The sequence below is a fragment of the Dermacentor variabilis genome, chromosome 6, assembly GCF_050947875.1.
Source record: "Dermacentor variabilis isolate Ectoservices chromosome 6, ASM5094787v1, whole genome shotgun sequence".
Taxonomy (NCBI): domain Eukaryota; kingdom Metazoa; phylum Arthropoda; class Arachnida; order Ixodida; family Ixodidae; genus Dermacentor; species Dermacentor variabilis.
This window is the reverse complement of record NC_134573.1, coordinates 68,610,315-68,631,355: the sequence shown is the minus strand read 5'-3', so window position 1 is coordinate 68,631,355 and position 21,041 is coordinate 68,610,315. Positions and strand designations below refer to the sequence as shown.

The following is a 21,041-nucleotide window of genomic DNA, read 5'->3' as shown; positions in this document are numbered from 1 at the left end:
GAACTTTTGTACAGCTTTAATCGTACATCGCAAATAGCACGACCCCCCTCCACCTACCGTCCTTATGCACGTTTAATGCCACCTGAATAGTTCTCCCAGGCTACCGTGTGAACAAGGTGCACTTTGTATAACGGCCACAGAAATTGAGTGCTTATCAATTAGATACGAAAGCACCTAATTAGCCAAGAAACCTTAAGTTTTCGCAGAGCGTCGCCCTCATTGCATGATCCCCCTGTCCCCTACAAAAATAAACTCGCTGCCATATTTGTTTTCCACATATATAAAGCACCGGCCAAAATTTCTACGCATTTTGTATAACGCCTCCAAACAAGGAGTTAACGAGGATCTAGCAATTATAATTTCACCCCTAATTCATCCGCAATCTTCAATTTAGACCATGCTCCCAATTTCATCCGCACTTTAATCTAGGTGCAGCATTTCGTTTTAACGGAACGCTGAGGAAGGATACGCATAAAGTTTTCGACCGCTTTTAGTTGCACAAACGGTTTCGCTGCGAAACGCAAACAGAACGTCAACGGCAGCGAGTTTTAGGTTTTTCGCAACAAAAGTAAGGGGACGCGAACCACTGGCCGTATAAAATAAACACAAAATGAGTACACAGAAACACAAGCAGAGCGTGGGGCTTTGGGTGCCCGAGCACGTCTGGGTGCCTTATTTACAAAACTCCCGACTGTCCAGAACGCCTTGCCCTCCCTGTCTTAAGATTAACGACGTGCCTGACCACCTCTATATCCTGAAGCACTTAAGATAACGCAGGCTTGAGTTCCTGCTCTTTTCAACATGGATACATCAATAAAGGCAGCGAGTTGCCGAAGCGAAGCGGAAAAAAATTGGTAGACTCAAGTGTACTTGATGTCTACGCAATGCGAAGCATTCATGATTTGTAGAGAACGGTTGTGGGAATAATGTAACTGTGGCGTAGGGAATGACTATTTAGGAGATTATATGGTGTAGTGTTTCTTTTTATAACAGCAGAGAAAGAATATTTCCGCCGGCAAGGTATATCACATTGAAACCAAACTAAAACCAAGTGGCATGCACCCGGCCGCCCCTGCTGTACATAACTTTAGATTGCACCATCACCGCAATATATGCCCGCCAAAACGGCCAGATACGCCACCCACCGGCAAAAACGTGACTTTGGAAAAGAACGCTTCGCATTAAAATTTCTGTTCATAGAGCGCACGAGCGGTAACTAAAGGAATGCATGGCTACGGTTCTGGTTAGCGCAACTAGCTCTGTAAGTAAGGCTGTAACGTAATCGGTGGGCCCCAGCTTCGTAAGAAATAACAAAAAAAAAAATCAAAACAGCAATAACAACAACGACAACAACCCTTGCTGCGGTTTAGAACTGCATACGCAGAAACAGGTTAGCAGTCTTGTAGTGCACGGGACAGGCGGAGGAAACACCTACGAGCAATTTCGGGCCGTGGAAAACAGCGGTGCAGTGAGCAGAATGAAAAAACTTGCGCTTCCCGCATGTGCGCGTATGACACGCGGTCGGTGCACTCTTGAAGAAAGAAAGTGGCCTTTGCTTCCCACGTCACTTGCTTGAGTCGTGGTGAAAGGCTTCTCCTCGTGAGGCAGTTGGCTGCTGCGATTATCGCTAGCTGAGTACTTGGGTGGTCAACGACGAAGCCCGTCTGAAGCGGCCGTGATGAACAGAGAGAGAGAGAGAGAAGGCGAAGCAAGAAGTCACTCACTTAAGTGAAGGATGCAGGTGAACTGACCTGGTCAAGGCTCACATCTTTCTGTTTTGTTTCTGCCATAGAGTACGACACAAAAGAAGCTTGCGCTTAAAATGGGAGTGTGTTAGGACTAGCCAAAAGTTAGGTTTCCTTCTCTCGTTTGATTACTTAGTAAAACTTTATCATCAATGAGAGAGAGGAAGAGAGAGAGAGAGATGCAAAGGAAAGGCAGGCAGGCTAACCAGAAGATATCTCCTGCTAGCTACCCTGCAGAGGGATAAGAAGAAAGGGGTGCGAAAGATGAGGGAAAAAAGAAATATTGTCTGTATGGTCGCTTTACGCACTCTGTCATGGCGTCACATGGTAATCTGCGAAGTATGTAGTGGAATCATACAAAGAAAATCAACTGGCCTTCCTGGAAAGCAAGCTTTCTTTGCATAAAAAAATTCCGTGTTTTTTTTTTTTCAGCATTCATCTTTAAGGTGGAATCCAGTCATTACAACGTGGTTACTTGCATCGTCGATGAAACGTGACCCGTGGCTAATGAAACTGCCCCGGTGAGTAAAAATTTTCCTGCGATCGCAACAAGAGGCATTTGTTTGAGAAGTGATTGCGCAGCTGATTGTCTCACGTCCTGACATTTTTCTAATTATTTTTTTTACAGCAAAAGCTGTACATGACTAACCTTCCGTATTTTTTTCGGCGTCCGACAACAGAAACGGACTTAGCGATTTCTAACAAACCCATACACAATGGGTTTCATTGGTTGATTTGTGCTTGATCACGTACGGATGCAGTGCGGCGGCGCAGATGTCAAAAGGCGAACAGATTAGAACGCGCGCCGTGAAATATAGCGTGATGTCAAGGTTATCGCAGTATATAAGCAGGAGCGGTATCGGCGCTAGAAACAACTGCGTTATCGATGGGGAGGTCACGTACAGTTCGTATACCTGAAGTACAACATGCGTACGAGGAGCGCCGGAGGAACAGCAACGAGAATACAAATGGCGCCGGCGCGACACCACCACCGACGAAGAACGTTCCCGCGATGCCGAAAAAACAAATGACAACCAGTCCACTCTGTGAAGAAATGGAATGGCAACGAAAGCACTTTGCTTTTCGTTTGACAGCTTTGACTGTCGTCAGCTTTCGCTGCCATTCCATCTTCACAAAGTGGAATGGTTTTTGGCTAATACGCTAAGAGTCTGAACTGCGTGTGACTGCAGCTTGCTAAGAAAATCCTATAAGCATGATACAATCACATAACTGAACTATCGGGGACAATTTGAGAATTTAAGTTTTGCAAATGATCTCGCTACATTTGTGTTATCGCTTGCTTGCGGGAGCTAAAGAACAATTACGCACGATAGTTCATATGAAAGAGGAGAGGAAAAAAAGAAGCAATTGTTCGCATCAATGTACTGTCGTTACCGAAAAAAAAAATTATGTTTGCAAACGTTGTTATGCTTTACATTTCACAGAGCAGCCACGAAGAGCAGTCACTGGGTCGTAGATTTGGGACACTCTGATACCCTGGAATGTACCGTGATCCGTTCATTAAATAGCGGACAGACTGGACCCTTCATTTCGGATACGACGATGGGCGACTGCGGGTTTTTCCTCGTGGCAAGAATGTGACAATACGGCCACACGAGTCAGTCGCGACGACGACCAGTAGACCGGAAGCGTTACACTGGCTCTGACGGCAGACACCCAAGGGCGGAGAGTTGAGCAGGCTAATATTTATAGGCAACGCGAAGGTTACGTGCAGAAATTCGAATGACGCAAAGTTTGTATATAGCCCCGCACGAAGCACCAACGGCCGCGAGCCACTCGACGAAAAACGCTGCACGTCTAAAGAAAGGCCTCACGTACGCGCACGGCAAGATGCCAGAAAGGTAAATATGAACGTGAGGTCATCGCTACACGAATTCTGGCATCTGAAAAGAGCATCCTTCGACAACACAGAGAGCGCGTCCTTAATAGGACGCGCCGTACAGAATACCTCGATTTTTATACTTTCCTCACAAGGACCCGTAAAGCTTCAGTTATACTTATTTGCATTTTCAATGACTAAGTTGTGAAACTACAGGTTAATGTGAGCGAAACAAGACCTTTACGATTCTGATTTCCTCGCCCCTGCTCGGGCTGATCCGGTGACATAACTGCTTAAAGAACAAAATTGTTATAGTTGCTTCTGGACCGCGCCTAACGAGAGCTTCTTAATCAATCTCGACTGATATATTATTTCATAAGGTATCCTTAAGGCGCTTTGTGAGAAAGAATTTACCTATAGCTGTCCCAAGAACAATGATTGCCCACAGGAGGAGTGATTAACCGCTTTACGGTAATTTCACTATGGGCCCCCAAATTTCTCAGATATTTTTTTAATTATTGTTTTCTTAACATTCGCCTCGTCAGTTGCCTATATCGACAAAAGTGACGCGGCTTCATTTAATGCGAATAAAGAAAAAGGCGCGAAAAGACTGGAAAATGAACTTGATCGTTAGGAGGGGGGGATTCAGCTTCGCATTACCAAAGACGTGTATATAGCTATTTTGCTTTAAATGCCCTGCCATGGTTAAAGCGACTCTAAAGAAAGATGTGTTCCTTGAGCTGTACTAGTAAGTTATCCTTTTAATATACGACATCCCCCCCCCCCCCCCTGTATTACGAGAAGAGACTTGATACGCTGGAAAATAAATTTTAAAAAGAATGCAGTTTACACGACAGGCGGGTGACAACGCCGACGCCACTTCAAAGTTCCCGCACAGGCTGGTCATGGTGTCATGGGATTTAAGAGCGTGTGCTCAGGCCTAATCAATTTTTCAACAGTGAGCATGTGCTACACTGTGTTCTAACGGAGCCCCAAAACTGAACTCACTAAGTTTCGACAACATTTACTGAACCAAACGCGTCAAATGCGAAAGGTTGCATCAAATAATCGACGTCACGCTGACGTATCCGTGCTGTTAGAAGAAAAAGAAAGAAATTTCGGCAATCGTTTTATCTTCTTGTAATTAACCTACTACCGGGAAGTTAGCGAAAACACAACTCCTAAATGGCACTTTATCGGTTTACGCCAACTCCCCTTTTAAGCCAGTGGCCGCGATGGCACTGACAGTTAGTGGGGTGCGACAGTCGAGCGAGGTTCGCGGTCGCCAAGGAGAGGTGCGGAGGTGTGCCGTGGCATTTCTGTTTAGCCGCTCCCCGAGGATGACCCTGCACACGCCCCCCCTGAAATCGCGAGCCAACTCGACCCGGGCGAGGCAGCCAAACCTGATTCTTTGACGCTGGAGCAGCCCCGCCTTGCGGGGCTAATGTGACAGCGACGAAGAATGCGCGCTGAAGGCAAATCGAGCGATGCCGCAATCGGAGCAGGAGGAAATGAGGTGGAACCAGAGCGAAAAAAAAAAAAAAACAGCAACAAAAATCGTAGGAAGAAGGTAGACCAAATGTCGAAATTAAACTAATTAAGAAACATAATATTATGGGGTATTACGTGGCATAACCGCGATTTGATTATGAGGCACGACGTAGTGGCCACACAGACCCCGGATTAGTTTTGACCGGCTGGGGTTCTTTAACGTGCCCCTAATACACGGTGCACGGAAGGGGGGGGGGGGGGGTGTATTTGCATTTCGCCGCCATCGAAATGCAGCTGCCGTGGCCGGGATCCGATCTCGGGCTTAGCGGCGCAACGCGAAAGTCACTAAGATATTCACGGCGGGTAACGAATGTCGAGATCAGTACAACTCAGGTATTGAGAGCGAAACAAATTTAAGAGCTTTGAGACTTTAAGTTCGAGAAGTTACTGGAAAAACGGCTGGAATGCGAAGAAAAATAATTGCCGCAACCAACCAGCGATGAGGTTACCAGTTCTCAATACCACGAATATTGACTTATACAAGAGGGATTCTGCTGGAGTTGGGCATGGGTCAGCTGTTTCGGGCACGCGAGCTTACAAAGAAGGTAGCGTTATGGTCCACACGAGTATACCTTATTGCGTGGAGCCACGCTATGGCGACTGTTCCTATAACAACTGTGCTAACCATTTTGTGTACCTATACGTGGCAGTGGCCTTTTATAAAGACTGTAACGATCCCGTCCCTTTTTTTTTTTCACGCCTTTCTCCTTTTTCTGTCTTTACTTCCCCTTTCCCTTCCTCTAGTGCAGGGTAGCAAACCGGAGGCTTTAACTCTGGTTAACTTCCCTGCCTTTCTCTCATTTGTATCTCAATATATACGCGTCCTTTATCAATTAATGGCTGGGCCCCTCTGCTTTTATAATGCTCGATATCCCGATTCAACGGCAACTGTTCTTACGAGCAGCGCTTACAATCTACCTTGTAAGTACGGGCCCCAAATAAACGGGGGATGATTTGAAACCTTTCAAGTAAGAAAGCATCAAACAATGCGCACGTTTGTTTGTTTTCTGGGGCACTTATGGTTAAAGGGCGCGCCTGTCGTTGAAGCCCGCCTAACTATGCTATCCACTCACAGCTTGCTTTGGCTTTGGATTTTCACTACAACTCGTGTTGTTCTGTTTCCTGGTCTGTAGTAGTATATCACGAGCCGTTTGTAAGTAGACGTAACTGAAATATAATGCACAGTGCGCGCTCTTTAATTCGAACAGCATCCTTTGCCTACTTCAGCTGCCGGGCTGTTGCATTCATCAACCAGGTTTGACACCCCTGAGCGCTGTGCACAAAAGCAGCCGGTGAGTAATCGTCATAGAGAACGTGCTAGCGAAACTAAGCAGACAGTGAGAAACATTTCTTACAAACGAATACCCTTGCGAATCGTCGTGTTTTCTTTTTTAAATTCTTGCAATAGAATACAATAAAAGAAACACGCGTACAGGGTCCCTGTCGATTCGACTGCACAACGCGGTTCGTTTGTATAAGCGGTTTGACGCTGGCTAGTTCGCTTCACTGATGAAATGGTCGCTCGTAATAACGACCAGCGGCTGTACTTATGAAACGCTCATGCTTTCTTTTGTATTGCTGAACACAGGCCGAGAAGGCGCATTGTGTAAAAATTATTTGCTTTCGATTGTATTCATATTTTTATTACCCGTCGCAGCAAGTCCATGGCTGATACTGGAGACAGCGTAAACATTGTCAGCAAATGAGGAAGCACAAAGAAAAAAAAAAGAAAGAATGTAAAACGAAAAGAATGGTCACATAATAATCGGCCATTTCTTTCTTTCTTTATCGGAGTTCGTGCGCACGGATGATACGCGGACAGCCCTTCCTGTCACGTGGGTCTATCACGGCCGATCTATACGTGCTTCGGACTCTCGTTGCGTGACTCTCGGTGCTTCCGCTTTGACGTGCGCCCACGCGCGTAGCAATAAATTTAGCCGCGCTCAGGTGATGCGTCGTTCTTCCTTTGTTCGTCGTCTTCGTGTCTTTCTTTTTTTTTTTCTTCGCGCAGCAATAATAATGGATCACCAACCAGCGACGCGATCCTCTCCATCCATAGCGCGGCTGGTTTTCCTCGAGCAGAAGAGCCACCGTCGAGCCGGCGTCGCTTGAAAAAAATGCCCCTTAGCGACAGCGGCTGGAAGCGTTTTTTTTTCTCGCGGTGCACGCCTCTTCCAGCACGGAGCGGCGCCGGATGGACGAGCAGTGTGCGCGGCTTCTTTAGAATCCCGCCGCTTAGCGATAAGGCATTCCACCTGCGACCCCCTGTGCGGTATGAACGAAGCGGCTCAGACGATACCGGTTGGTTCGCCGAGGACGACGAGAGCGCAGGCGCTTTTGCCTCCGCGAGCTCGGGCTGTTTCGCGTAACTCTCGTGGAGTCGAATGACGCTAAGCGACCCTTGCGTGGCGCGAGGCATAATCCCACCGATAAGCTGCTCCGCGCCGGGCTAAACATCCTGCTCGCACGCACGCACGCACACACGCGCGGGACCGTGTAAACGAGCCCAGCGACAGCGAAAGTGGAGCGGGGGGCCGGAACTTCTCCCAGCGGCCGGCGACGCGGATAAGTGATTAATGAAGTGACACGCCTTCGCGCGCTGTGTAACGCGTTATTTGCACCCGCACGTCGCCCTCACGTAATCGAATCGCGAGTGTTTTACCGTTACCGAGCGCGCAACTACCGCAACGAGAGATACGGCCCACTGCTCGGACACTCGGCATTAGACGCGATCGGTCGGGCGGCTACCAAGGGTACCGAAGTGCATTGAGTGTGTGTGTGTATGTTTTTTTTTTTTTTTAATCTCCCCTTTTCGCGTCGGCCGGAGGAGCGGCTGCCGGCACAGCGCGCGTCCTTGCGCTCAGCCTTCGAGAGCCCGTCACGCGTGCGCCTAACACGGCCCCCTAAACTGACAGGTTACGAGATGTCGGTCGCGCCGTTATGCCTGCAGGCAGGCGGTTATGAATTAATAAACAAGTTAAGGGCACGCGCGCGTGCAACTGTGAAAATAGCATGCGCGCGTATGAACCGCGCCTTCAAGAGCGCAGTGTTTTCTTTATTTCGTGAGGATTAGTTGCCTTTTCATCACTTTGCTGGCCCAAATGTAATGGTGAAATAAAAAATGATGTCCCGCTTATATATATCATTCGCGCATTAGTTGTAACAGCTAGTACAGCGGTAAGGAACCCAAAATCGTGAGCTTATGTGGTACTTCACAGATGGCTCTTAAGTGCTATCTGCCAGAACCTCTGATGGTAAATTGTTGAATTAATAGTGTGGTGCCCCGTGTTACAGGCAAAAAAAAAAAAATACAAACCCGTTTATTCAACGAGCGATGATGAAGTAAAACGAAGCCGATTGGGGGCTTCAGGCGTTTTACATTTGTGACACAGGCCGAAGACATTTCTTTCCCACTTTATCTTTGCCCTGCTAACATTCAATAGGTTATTATTCTAACTAATAATGAGCTCTGGAGCAGTTTGGTACTACGAGCATGGCAACTGCATTTCAGCACGTACCATGTGTACCTTATAGGGAAAGTTGTAGGGAAAGTTGGTGCGATTGAGTGACGTAAAGGAAGTGTTAACCACTGGCGGTGTCGAAGCGTAAGCACAGTCCAGGCAATTGCTGTCAACGCTTGTTCATTCACGGGAACACGAATATACGAACGTCGGCACGTGATAAGTACGGACGTCCGCAGAGCAAATAGGCGTTTCTTCTTAACCATAGCGGTCACTTAGTACCGTCCTAGGACACCATACTTCTGGCTGTTAGGCCAGCGCGGCAAGTTCTCCCGCCTTCCATGTTGCGCAGTTGAGTAAGAATAACAGGGACTTGTTGGTTTCTCACCAAAGCACACCCTTCTTAATTGGTTGATCACTAACTCGGCTTTTGAAATGCGACATACGTCTTTTACCTTACAGCAACTTTGGGATATGTTCAACATGTTGTAGACGTCTGATGGGTAGGTTTATCGGTCACACGCGTGAGTCGCTTGTAGATAGCCTATGCTGCTTACTTTCTCCCAGGGTGAGGCCAGACGAGCTGCCTTAACTCAGCTGCTTTTTTTTTTTTTCTACATCCCTCATCACACCATGGACACGCTACTACGAACTGTCACACTACAGCCGGTCGCATGGGAGCAAAAATTCACCGAGGCACCGGCATCGATGCAGATGATACTCACCAGAGGCTTTCGACGACGTCGGTGTATGCGGAGGGGTCGAAACAAAAACAAAAAAACAAAATCCTGGCGGCTCGCAGCGCTCGACGAAGTCCACCGCTCGCGGGCACACACGCACACCACACCGGTCCTCCCCGCACACTCGACCGAGCGTGACACTCCGCTCGTCTTCGCAAGCGCAGCTGTCTTGCCGCGCGGCTCGCCACTTCGTGAAGCTCACTGGGGGTCGACGGAGCAGCGGCTTTCGCCACTCTCTGGGCAAGAGCTGGTGCGAGGTGGGGAGAAGGGGCTGCGGAGAGGGCTGCGGCCGGTTGGCCAGCTGGCCGAGATAACGGCGCCGCGGCGGTGGTGCTGCTGCGAGGAGGACCAAAACGGCTCTTACGTCGAGGAGAAAGTGCGCGCGGCACGGAGACACGCGCCTGGGGCCGGCGAGCGCGCGAAACCCGTTGGGCTGTCCTCCATCGGGTGGACAGGTCTCCTCGCGCGCACTCTCTCGCGAAGCGGCGGGAATGACTTTCGGAATGTTGCCGCCGCGTTCCAGAGGCGAGTGAAAAAAACACGCTGCACCGACGAGCTGCTGCTGCTGCGGTTGACGGGAAGGATGTTCGGCGGGGTGGCAATCCGGCGGGGGAGTCGGTCAACCTTTGCTCTCCGCCCTTTCAATTGCTATTTCGTAACTTCCCGGGCATTGTTTTTTCGATCGTTTACATACGCGTTTCGGCCTACGCAGTCAGCAGCTGGTTCGCGCGGCGGCGCAGTAGACCACACAATCTTCCGGGGAAGTCGTAGAGATTAGCCGCGTATACCGTAGCCCTAGTCGATATTACCTCACCCTCGCCATCGCGGTGTAAGCAGCTGATGGGGAGCGCCGCAAACAGCGCGAAACGTCCACGCATCAAGACGGCTCCCAAGGTTGCGTCAAGGAAGTTCGAGACTATGTATTCGAGCTACATCCCAAAAGTTACCTGTCGGGTGCGGTGCTGGGATCCGCACCTTTTCGAGTCCCTTCACAACGCACGCGGACATCGGGTGTCCGCGTATGCTTGGTGGCAGCAGGCGCGACGATTCCTCTCCGCTAATTGGACGGTGGCAGTTTTTGACGTGTCGTGTGACGGATGCACATAAAACCGACAGGCGACCATGCCTGCTGGTGTTGCTGACTCCCGCGACTACGATGTCAGCGGGCATAACCTAACCTAACCTGAGCTTACCCGAACCATATACACCGCACTTCTTATTCTTTTCCGGCGGAAGTCGAACAGTCCAGAGTGGAACTATCCTTCAAAAAAGAAAAAAAAGGAAGAAAATAAAAGAGAGAGAGAAAAAGAGAAACGCAATAAAATATTTTTCAAACAAACAATCCTCAAAAACTTAGGCGTTGGAAGTAGGTCATTGTAGAGCCAGCTAAATTGACATGTGACTAGTCAAGTGCGATACGGTAATTGATATATTTTGGCATGAGCGGTACTGAGGGAATCTTATGTCATGTTGTGAGTTGTTCCCGTGCAACTCGGAAATGGTCCGAGATGCTTGAAATGTTGTTTTGCACATGTGAAACACCGATAAAGCGTTCTGCTAAGTTGTAAAAGAAATCTAAAGACACTGTCGACACCAACGAATGACTTGTTATGAAGCATTAAAATCAGAGAAGATGAATAGTGTACGCACAAAACGTTCTTGCCTCTTCTCGATTAGTTCGTGGCATGAATTTCGAATACGAGAGTTGCACTCAGCGCAACACTGTTTCACGAAGAAAAGTGTCTTCGGTGGAGAAACACCGTGACCCGAGTAACAGTAAAAAATAATATCAAACGGCGCAGGCGAAGTTCTAGGCTTTTTACTGCCGGAATATAGTGCCTGTATTTAAGCCAACAAGCCATAAAGTAAAAAAAAGAAGAAGAATACTGCATCATTCACGAAAGCATCAGGTATAATGAGCGACTTATTTCGTGAGGTTCTCTTCTACAATATTGATGGATGGAACTACAAAAACAAGGTGAGCCAGAAATATGAAAACTAAATAGCTCTCGCTGCGTATAACGTTGTAAATCGACACAGTAGCTGTGAAGGACACTCTAGTGGAGAGCTCTCGAATATGAATGACCTCCGGAGGATCTTCAATGTGCACCTACGCATGGTTTTTAGGGACTCCAAGGCAGCCCTTCAGTGCATACAAAGCCCAATGCACCACGGACCCAATGAACATCTGACTTCAGAAATTCGACATATATATAATAGCAGCCATGACAAGGGAGACAACATAATCGTTCAATGGCTTTCAGGACATTGCAAAATCAGCGGGAATGACCACACCGACTAAGCCGCCCGATCTGCACATGAAAGTAGTCAATGTGTTTGGTTCCACTTTCACGAACAGACGCTGAGGCTGGGCTGCGATTGATGTCCAGTGAATGCACTTTGCCCGTGTGGAACTTGGACATTTTCACCATGTGTCGTTTGCGTTCGTTGTCTCCGGATATACCTATGCATCTACCGCCTAGGTTACCGCGACGCGAACAGGACATGCTGTACCGTCTTTGGCTATGCGCCGCATTTACAAACCCTTATGTCTTCCTTATTGGAATGGCCAACAGCCCCACGTGCGACACATGCAGCAGCGATGAGACGTTCGCACACATTATGTGTGTCTGCCCGCGCTATATTGTGCCGAGAGGCAAGCGATGTGCAGAGTGCTGGACAAATTGGACAGTCGTCCACTATCATAACAAAAAGCTCTAGGTCAGTGCTCCCAAAGAACATCAGTGCAGAAGGCCTTACTCGCACTACTAAGATTCCTCTGGTCTACGGGCCCTCACGATAGATTTCAAGAACGTCGCCCCCTACCATTCTATAGCGTACGTGATTTGTTTGTGCCCGTCTCTCTCTCTCTCTCTGTCTCTCCCCCTTCTACTCGCTTTCTCTTTTTATTCCCCTACTCCTTCGCCCCACGCAGGGTAGCCAACTGGAAATAACTCTGATGAACCTCCCTGCCTTCCTATACATCCTGTCTCTCTATCTTTCTCTCTAGGCATGTGGGCCTCTAAGAGCCGCCGCCGTGGTCTCGAATTGACCTTGTAACCCTTTGTTCAGAAGTAGAACATCCTAGCCAACGGCCCACAGTGGCAGTTAAGCAGTGTTTAGTCCTTTTATACGAGGCCTGGGGCCATAACCTTATACAATTCAAATCTCTATGTTCAGCGAAGCTTTCATAAGTAATTGGCATAATATTGTGAAATTTTCTTTCTTTCATGTATTACAGAATTTATGAGTCGCTGATTGTCATACTGGTCAGCGTGTGCTAAATAAACTGGATGCTCAAATAGTGCTAGGTACTCTCTTCAGCCTAATTGTGGCGTTGGGCACAGAGGCATTGTTATTGTGAGAAAATTTCGCTTTGTGCTTCGTCGTCTGTAGGATATCGAGTACCCAAAGCTTAGGGCTACAATGTTGTACAAAAAGTGCTGAAAGTGGTAGCTTATGTGGGGTGTTCCAGCTAACTTTAGCCAGAGTTTAAAAATATGCCGACGCACTTTCAGACGACGCGACCAAGTGCATGTGGCTCACATTTGTATGTAGTGTGTCACATTTTCTTGTATTTTGCTGAATTAGATAATTAGTCAAGGACAATTAACTGATTTCTGAAGCAACGAACTTAGGCAAAAAATTCCAAGAAGGAAGTTGTAGAGCGCTTTGCGAAACGTCCGATTAGACAGTTTCTTACCTTCTATCTATAAAGCATTAGTGTTTCCAGCTTACTGCGGATGCCCACAAAATACCAAAAAATATACCACGTGACATATTCGCTTGCGCTCCGTGACTGCAGCGCTCCCAAACTGTCCACGTACAAATGAACATAGCATCTAGCAGGGTTGCTGCCGCTTAAAAGGCTACAGAGCATTGACGAAGGTGTTGGCTGTTTACGCCAGCGATGTGCTTCCCTCGCGGCGGTTCATGATAGCGATAAGCAGACGCAGTGGTAGCACACCCGGCTAAATGTTATGTTTGTTTGTGGGCGGAACACGTGAGAGTAGTGCAATCACGACGCGCAAGAGGGAATGTGACGCGATGTTTTTTTTTTCATTCCGCAGGCGTCCGCACTAAGCTGAAAAACACTTACAGGGCCCCTCACCAGGCCCTATCAAAAATTTTGGTTATACGCTGGAAGTTGTTACGTGTCCTCTAGGGAGCGTTCTGCCACAAATATTTTTCAAATCGGTTCATTAATAGCCGAGATAGAAATATTTCGGTGCCGCGAACCCATGATTTCAGCAAGCGGGCTCCCCTGCCAAGCAAGACGCTCTCTCCCCTCGCTCCGTCTAGCCTTCGAACGCGAAATTCCTTCCCTGCGTTCTCCCATACCAGACCTCGAGGACTGCGTGATACATATGTCACAGGCCCGGCCTTCATTATTTCTCCTCGCTTGTTTTTTTTCCGGCGCTACGCATTTCCACTGACGGCGTCGCAGCTGTGTGCACTAAAGCCCCTCAATTAAAGCCTGTTATGTGTGTGAAAGGGAACATGACTAGCAATATAATTCAGTGCTACGCGAATACTGAGGCAGAACAAGTGGATCGCAGAGCATGATCACGCGCTGGAACACGGTAGAAAATGGCACAGTTTTGGTACCTACGCACGTGACCACACGACCGTGGGAACAAGCAGACAAAGGGGAAGTACATCTCTCTTGCTTCGGTGCGAAGTAAAACGAAAAACACGCAGACATTCCGTTTGTGTGTTTTATTATTTCTCTAAGCTTCAACTCGTCTATTCTAGCACCAGATCGTATAGATAACAGACGTCTTGAATGATTCTCAAAGTCACGTGTCACCATGAGCGACGTCACACCGCAGACACGACTACGTAGGCGCAGGCACACGAGTACGTCATGTCGGGTTAGGAGCGCGGCGGCCGCGAGGAGAAGGAAAAACGGCGTTCGGTCTGAAATTTCAGTTCTTTCCGCGGCGCGTAGCGATGTAATTCTTTGCAGACACGATCGTTATCGCTCAGTGCATGCTCTACGCTTGTCAGCTCAAAATGGCCAGACCTGATGAGGGGTCCTGTAATAGGTGAAAGACGAAGCCTGTTCATTCCGACGTTTTGCGAACCACTCTACAACTTTCTAATTGGAATTTTTTTCATAGCTTCGTTGCTTCATAAGTTGGTTAACTAATGTTGACTAATTATCTAATTAGACAATATACAAAAATAGCGTGACACCCTATATACAAAAGTGAGCAACGTGCGTTTGGTCGCGCCGTGTTAGAGTGCATCGGCATATTTTTAAACTCTGGTTAAAGTTAGCTGAAACACCCTGCATAATGTATACTTCTTTTGTGTGGTAATGAAAGTTTTAATGTTTAACGGCACCTGTTCCTTCATTTGCCTTAGTCAATTCAGGCAAACTTACGGAGAACGTCCTCGCCTTTTTTGTCGCTGTATGTCTGCCTTTTGCGCGAGTGAACATTATAGAGAAGACTTTGAACAGTGATGTAAACTTCACTGACTCAAACCAGGCAGCAAATATTGTGATCGCGAGCGCCAACGCCAGATCACGGAACGCATTACTAAGATAGCTTACCGATTTTCCCGAAAGACTTCTCCTTGCACTTGGGCAAGCCACGACGTTCAACACAAATACATCACAACGCCTCCTGGTCACTAATTTGTGGGTGGAGAAAAATCAGACAGACACTGGTGCCCGGTTACCACAAATTGTATTTTTAGTCAGGCCCGCTCGATCAGGCGGAAGCCTGCTTCCGCCGATTCCACTGCTCGCGCACCGTCAGCATGCTGGGCGTGCCTTTGTCGTCTTTTGTGACCGGACCATTGTGACACGTACTAGTGCGCGACACATTCAGTTCCCCAGTATGCACAATGGATGATCCTAGTGTCGGGATAACGAATCAAGTTCTTAATGCCGGCATAATTACCATCGTGTTTTGATCCGTATGACTTAAGAAAACTACGCACGGAGAGAAAGGCTCTTGAAAAGGCTTGATGATTTACTAATTTATCTTCAAACTATACGATGTTTGCGAAGGACTCTGGATAGGTGCTGCTAGGAATGGCTGCGACGATAACTTGACTGCAGGGCGCGAGTTCAACATGGTGACGGCTAGCGAGGTTCTAGCTGCAGCGTGGTGAACGCTAGGGCTTGTTGATGTGTAATCGACGGACACCGCTGTGTTACCTTGGTCACGTGCCCGCCCACTCCTCTCGTGTATTGGTACCGTCTCTATTCGGAAGCTGAGGCCATATCGCTGTCCCAGGTTTCCTCCTTACTGAACCCTTTTTCGCCCTCTTGTTTCACGAGACACCCAAGCATATATATCTCCCACGCGCAGCATCTCAAACGTGCTCTTTCTTGATGAGGACACGTTGAATGGAGGAACTCCACAAATTCCCCGTTGCCGCTGCGTGGCATTCCACATTTTCGCCGATCGCAAAACACTGCGCACTGAGTTTTCTTATCTTTACAATGAAGCCATTAGTGTGATTAGTGGCGTTCGACAAGGTTACATGCATGCTTTCCTTGTGTCCCGGGCCAATTGAATGACGCAGCAAGTTTGAACAAGCTAGAGAAGGAACGGGAGGCATCATGTTGGTGATGCTCTGGAAAAGATTGACATGTTAAGTCTCGGCGGAATGCTAATTGCTAACGCGTGTTTCCTACCTGTTTAAAGGAGCTATGTGAAACGCGTAGGAGGTTTCATTGCCGTTCTGGGTGTGACATCGAAAGCTTAAAGTGCGAAGGTCAGTTAGTGGCTTCTCAAATAATTGCATAATAAAAAAAAATAAAGTACTAGTACTTTTTTTTTATTTCAGCGAGCTTTACTTTGCCCGATATCCCGGGAGCACTAAACGCAATGATTTTAATTGTCATGTGGATCATGTCATCGGTAATGTATGATTAGCATCTTGTCTAGTACAATAAGATGGATGGATGCAAAACTTTATGGGGCTCCTGAGGTACGCGACTCAGCGCGCTGCGGGCCGCTCCCACTTTGGGACAGTCAGGCCATGCCCGATCGCCGCATCGTGGGGCCCTCGGACAGCCCATAGTTACGCCCCGGCATCGGGGCTCTTGATAGCGGAGAGCCACTTGTCCTCATTGACTTGTTCTGTGCGTTGTAACGAGGGGCAACGCCAGAGCATATGGTTTAGGCTAGCGAAGTCATTGCACTGCCTGCAAGAACTAGTGGCATAAGTGTCGGGATGAAGCCTGTGGAATAAAGCCGGGCGGGGATACGAGCCTGTTTTCGGAATGTGACTTACAGAAGTGTTTGAGACGTCAGCTCGCAAGGTAAAGGTAAAGAAAAATTTAACACTATTTGTTTTCTGCACCAAAGTAGTTTACCGCAGAAGCTGCGGCCACCAAGTGGCGATATCAATAGAGAAAGTAGTCACGAAATTGTTTCCAAGAATGTTACCGTGATACTTGTATTAGCATGTGGTAGCCGATCTGTACATCTTGAGCCACTAGCCCACTCCCAGCATTCTTTACTCGTTTTAAAGGTCTTACTGAATTGTCAGCCATACGCTTGCCGTAGTGGTGCAACAAAGATCACTCCGTTAAATTCTTTGCCCTCGATGCAGCCATTAACCCTGATGGAGCCACGCGATCTTATCACACATCTTAGTGAAGCAGAAAGTGAAGTTGAAAAGGCTCACGAACCTAGGAAGCGTTAACTAGTCACGAAATATTTAGAAAATTAGTTTGACGCGCCTAAGTATCATCTATATCATCTGTATCATCTATATGCTCCTACCGCTCCTGAATCCTTGATTCAGAAGCGGGAGGAGCATATACGTTGGCGTATGCTGGCTGAGGCAACGCCAATCCAGGGCAGTGCTAAGTGCGTGTTGTCTGCCGTGACGCGGCTCAAACGATGCCATTTTATCTGCAACGGAACGGTGGCGTCATCTGCCAACGCAAGAAGTGTTTCGACGTCTTTTGACGTAACGGTGACAGATTGCGCCGCAATTCTTTTGGAGTGACATCACAAGTTGTCCGTGCTTGACCATAGGCTAGTCCTTCCGCCCTCGATATTGAGAACCAATCTCAAAAAGACCGTCGAGAAAAAGCGCGAACTTTGTGGCCGAGATGGGGAAAAGCGCAACGAAAGTCTACAACACCATTCACTTCTCGTGAAGGGTGGCAAACATGTTAGAAACGGCAAGGCAATCTATCCGGCTTGAAGCGGCCAGGCCTAGGCAGGCAATGTGCCGAGATGTCAGGCGATGACGTGATTTCCATAGCGTCAGAGCAACGGAAGTCTGCTTTTCACCGCTTCTGGTGAAAGGTTCCGTGCAGGCTCTGGTAAATTGCAAATAAGTACAGCGTAAGCTGTGTAGGTGTGTTCTTGGCTGTCCAAAGAATGTCAAATATCCCGAACTATCTTTAAAGGAGTCAGCAAAGCTGCCTTTGATTTATTATTTACTAAGGGTTTGCTTCATTTCATTGCAGAGCCGAAGGCAAATTTTATGCCGAGCGTACAGTTCACTAATGACATGTTTGAAAGATTGCTTAAAAGATAATGACTTAGCTGTGGAAAAACAAAGACAAAACAAAAGAACCAGCGACGTTAAGGTAGGAACCGCGTATTTATTACTATTTGTCCGAGGAAGCAGCCGAGAGTGTTGACAGATTTCGTAGCCGCATACATGAAAAAAGGAACAACGAAAACAAAACTGACTATCGTTCACCCACTCATCCGTGCCGGCGTTCCAAATCGAGCGGAACCGACGCAATCACGACCCAAATCGTCCTCGTCAGAGAGAGTCAGGAAGTGGCGGCTCACCCGCGCTCCCTGCAGTTACGCAGCGTTGAGCTCCCGCGCAGATCTCCAGCTGTCACGGGGAGCGAAAACCGTCCGCGCAATCGGACCGCCCGGGGCGCAGCGGCCTCGATTAGCAAGGCTTGAAAACGGGCCTCTCTGCCACGTCGCGGGGCATGCCTGACTACTCGATCCCTCTTAAGCAGGACTCCTCCAATAAGGGCCTTCCTAAAGCATCTATTATACCTTGCGACGCATCGTGTACGCCCTGGAAAACTTCATTTTTAGTGCCGTCTTTTTATTTGTGCGTCTGTCTGCGCCTTAAGAACAGCGAAATAAGCCCGGTACCCGTGGAATTTCGAAAGACTGGTCCGGAGAACGACGCTCGCGACTGCAGTTTATAGTTTGCTCTACTTCGCGTACACGCCCTACTAAGTGCCATTTCTATATCCCGGTTATACTGTCTGTTTTTTCTGTTTTACCGGCTGCTTTCGCATCACTACGGCCGGAGAAGCTCTGCGACATCAGCGAAAAGAAGAAGCAGGAGAAAGGGGCTGCTCCCGAAGTGCATAACACTCGGCTGGGTCATTTGGTGAATCATGCATAGGCGAAACAGCGCGGGTGCGCGAGACGACCAAAAAGACGCGCGCGCCTTTTTCTGCCGCTCTCCTTTATCCACGAGACGACGACGTCGTAAGACGAGACTAGCCGAGCCCCCCTGCAGAAGAAAACGACGAGCAGGGATGGTGGGCGTTGATGCGCTACGGCAGCTCGCGCGACGGCCTCGCCCAGTTGCGCGGCCGCCCCAGCGCTCGGCTGGCCCGGCGTGCTCGGCGTCGTCGTCTCGCAGCGGGGTGGCGTCGCTTAGCGGGTCTTCGCGGCGGTGCGCGACCCGAGCGCGCGCCCTAATGCAGCAGCCACGCAATGGGGTCGCGAGGGGTCAGTGTCGCCTCGGCCGCCTTTACGGATCGCCCAGCAACGCCCGGAAGGCTGCCTCCCGGCGCTGTCGCAGTCGTCGCTCGCCACTTTCCTCCTCGACGATGCGCACGCCCGCTTGTCATCCGCGGTGGCACAGCGCAGGACGGCAGTCGCGTCACTTTTCTTGCGCGCGCGCAGCGAGAGAGTACAAGCCAGTACAAGCGAAAAGGTTGGCCGCGCAATATAGTGCGCGCCTTGGTGTGCACGGTGAAACCCGAGAGAAAGGTCACATACTGCACGCGGAAACCGCGCGACCGTGCGAGTATCACGTTCTGGCTGAGCCACGGCTGCTGCAATAAGAGCCGCTGCGCACCGTAGCGCAGTAATGAACTGCGAATTGCGCGATTAAGTTGGCTGGCTCCGAATGACTGCTGGCGCACCGACTCGACCCGAAGCTTCCGAGTGGTCGCACACTGATCACGGGTACCCTGGAAATCGCCCGTAAAATTGGTCCGCTGTAGCATGCTTCACCACTCGCTCACTTTTCTCGAGGCTGCCACAGCGCGGGCGCACGGCGCGGAAGCGAAGACGGCAGTCATGGCAAGGCCAGTGTGGAGCGCGCGTCTGCATGGTGTTCGAGACGCCAGACGCATGCTCCAGACCGGCCGTTGTCATGGTTACTCGCATCAAGAGAATCTCAAGTACACCAGTGCAAGCTTTCGCTATGTGCAGTGAAAGCCTGTACAAAGGTCCCGTGTTACACGCGTGAAGTCTGAAACCGTGGTAGAGCCATGAACGCCTTCAGTTATGTCTGCTTCAGACAAAGAACGCACCCACATGCAGGAATTATCCGCTGCTGTTGCAGTGAACTAAAAGTCGTTATTTTGCATTGCGATTAAGAGCTTGCTGGGTCCATGGTAGCTGGTATGTGCTGCTGGTACGGCCATGCCTAAAGTGGACAAGCTTTGCGGTTCAGGAAGCAGGATGGCATGGGAGCTGAGAGTAGTGTTGCGTTTCGCCTGCGACACGTGGTTTTGCCGGCGCGACGGCGGCGGGGCGGCGGACATTTTGGCCCGATCGTCGTCACCGCAACACTCATCGCCAGGTGTTTCCAGGCGCGTCTGCGGCGATGCGACCGCCTAGGGATTTCGTTCCAGTCATTGTGCCCGAAACAGGCGATGCCAAAGCAGGGATCTCCTTCCAGTTATTGGGCCCGAAACAGGCGATGCCAAAGCAGGGATCTCGTTCCAGTCATTGTGCCCGAAACAGGCGATGCCAAAGCAGGGACCATCTTCTCGTTACAGTCATTGTGTCCGACCGGCAGCGCCACGACAGTGTGCTGCGCAGCGCCACGACAGTGTGCTGCGCAGCGCCACGACCAGGTGCTACGAGATCGTGCGCAGCGCCACGACATGGTGCTACGGCATCGCTACGACAGTGTGCGTCACCATTAGCCCATTGTACATTCACGTGCTCGTCTTTTGAGGGGTTCCTTCTTGCCCTCAACTGCGAGAGTATAAAAACAGCTGCCCCCGGACGCCAGAGGAGGGCTCCGATTTCTTCCGTTGAGTGAAGTGCTCTCCCGTCTCTCTACTTCGGTCAAACCTGACCACCAACTCTTTGCGATGTTAAAATAAACAAGTTGTTTCGTTGTTACCTGTCGACTCATGCTTTGCCGGGACCTTCGGATGCTTGCAGTTGTACCCCAGGCCGCCAGGCCAACGCTACCCTTGGGGCTTGCGACCCAGGTACAACCACGGGCGTCAGCGCCGAGTTCCCAACAGATCGTACCAGCAGTCCGATCCAAACAGTAGGAAGAAGAGGAAAGTCAACACAAGTTGAAATGTGAATTTATGCGCAGAAATTTATTTGCGGTTTTGTAGAGTGCTACGTTCCGCGTTATATTTGGTTTTGATACCGGACGGTTTTCCGGGCAGATTCAGTGTTATAAGAGTCGTGTTCGCTGTTCAGAGAGCATACAGCTAGCCCTGTCCCTAAGCGCGTACAAGTTGCTTCTTCTCCTACGC

The 21,041-nt window shown here is 49.2% G+C and overlaps 1 protein-coding gene across 1 annotated transcript in view; it reads right to left on the bottom strand.

Moving 5' to 3' along the window:
- LOC142584842 (uncharacterized) overlaps positions 1-9,712 on the bottom strand; it is a 96,020-nt gene extending 86,308 nt beyond the window's left edge. The window contains exon 1 of the mRNA XM_075695140.1: positions 9,323-9,712. The gene's annotated coding sequence lies outside the window, so the exon portion shown is untranslated. The remainder of the gene's footprint in view (positions 1-9,322) is intronic.
- Between the last annotated feature and the right edge of the window lie 11,329 nt (positions 9,713-21,041).